Source organism: Triticum dicoccoides, chromosome 2A, assembly GCF_002162155.2.
Source record: "Triticum dicoccoides isolate Atlit2015 ecotype Zavitan chromosome 2A, WEW_v2.0, whole genome shotgun sequence".
In the NCBI taxonomy this organism is placed as follows: domain Eukaryota; kingdom Viridiplantae; phylum Streptophyta; class Magnoliopsida; order Poales; family Poaceae; genus Triticum; species Triticum dicoccoides.
In genome coordinates, this window is record NC_041382.1 from 14,006,228 (window position 1) to 14,008,199 (window position 1,972).

The window sequence follows — 1,972 nt, forward strand, 5'->3', positions numbered from 1 at the left end:
ATGCTGAAGCCTTGGAGAGCAGCATCTAGAATATTCATTATGTGGGTGTAGTCTTTTTTCTCGTAGTCTTTGGAAGGGTCAAAATACACGGCGTGTGAGACTTGCGGGTAAAGAACGATAAGGACGGCGCGCCCGTTGCTGCGGGAAAAAGACACCTCAAATTATTCCCCATAGATAGAGAAGGAATGATTGAAATGTATGAAAGGGTTGTTCGGAACTGACTTACTTTGGATGATAGGGCACGAGGACAATTTTCCGGTCCTTATTCTGTACCATGAAGTTTTGGAGGTAGTCCCTAGCGGTTTCACACTGAAAGTCGCCGAGACTCAAGAAAGACTCGTGCATGAAGTACGGATCCGCCACACAGATTTGCGAGACTTCTTCACTCTTCATGATGGAGCTCATATGTAGCGCAAAAAGGCGGACGATTGTAAAATCGAGCCGCCTTGTCAGAAACATCTCAAAGATATGGTCAAACCGCAGGAAGAACACCTCCGCGGGCCGTGTCTCGACGTAGCACTTCCCCTCAGGCACATGAGCCGCGTATGTCGGATATCCTGGATCCTTTGAAAGCTAGTAGGATTTTCTCAGTCGACAGCACATGGTCGTGCAGTCTCCTGAGATCCCCTGATAGTGCCTCCAGCGGTTTCGGCGGTAGCATCGGCTCGCCCGTGAGATGGAACATGGCCGCACCTTTCACGGGTACACGCTCTTCGGAAGGCATCGTCTGGCTGCTATGTGCTCTGGCTTGTTTGGAGGCAGCTATCTTCCCCGATCTCTTTCTCTCCTTTTTCTTGGGCACACCTTCTAGACCCTTCCTTAACCCCTGCCCCAGTGTTCCCGGGCTAAGTACTGTACGACCCTCGCGCCCGGCTAGTTGAGCCTATGTTGAGGCGGCATCTTCAGGCGTGTCCTGTGAGGATTAGCAGCAGCGCCCCTTTTTATGTCGCGCTGCTGCTAAGATTATGTGTATAAGGTTTTCCCTAGTAGTGTAGAGTGTTTAGCCCGTAGAGGAGAGAATTATTACTACCATCCCATCTAGGGTCTAGTTCATCTGATCTCGTGTTAGATCAACTCTGTATTTTTCATCCAAACACATCAATACAACCAAGCAGGACGTAGGGTTTTTACCTCCTAAAGAGGGCCCGAACCTAGGTAAACATTACCTCTACGTTCCCTGTTACCCATCGATCCAAGGTCCATAGTTCGGGACTCCTTACTCAAGATCCGCCGGTTTTGACACCGACACCTGGCTCGTTAGAAACGGTCGACTCAGCCGTCTCTAGCATGCAGACAGAAAGGTGCTTTAATCACCGTGCGGTGCAGGCTAATAGTGTCAGTAATGAACCAAACAGTCCGAAACCCAAAAAAGCTGCATCCAATGGGCTGTATGGACTTATTGCAGGTGGCCAAACACATCCTAGGCAACGGGTATCTCTGTGTAAGGACTAACACAAGCGAGGATGAATGTTTTCTCGAAGAAGTTTGAGAAATTGCTGCGTCACTAAAGTTATGATTTGGCGGGGCTAATACTTTCTACGGTCCTTTTTAGTTCGCATATAAGAATTGTTTAAAGTCAGACCTTGTAAAAGTTTGACCAACTTTATAAAAAAATGCGCAATATGAAATCAATATCAGTAGATGTGCCATGATTTAAATGTTCATATTGTATAACTTTAGCATGATAGATGCTAGATGTGCCATGATTTAAATGTTCATATTGTATAAATTTAGCATGATAGATGCTGATATATATATATATATATATATATATATATATATATATATATATATGTATATATATATATATATGGTCAAACTTTATGAAGTACAGTAAAAAGGACCGGTGCGATCGAACCCGTGGCGCTGCGCATCCAAGCTCCCGTGGTGGGTCCGCCCGGCGCACGGCAGGAGCTGATGGAGACACCGGAGGCCTTATAAACGCAAAAGCGCCCCCGCGGCAAGCCCCATC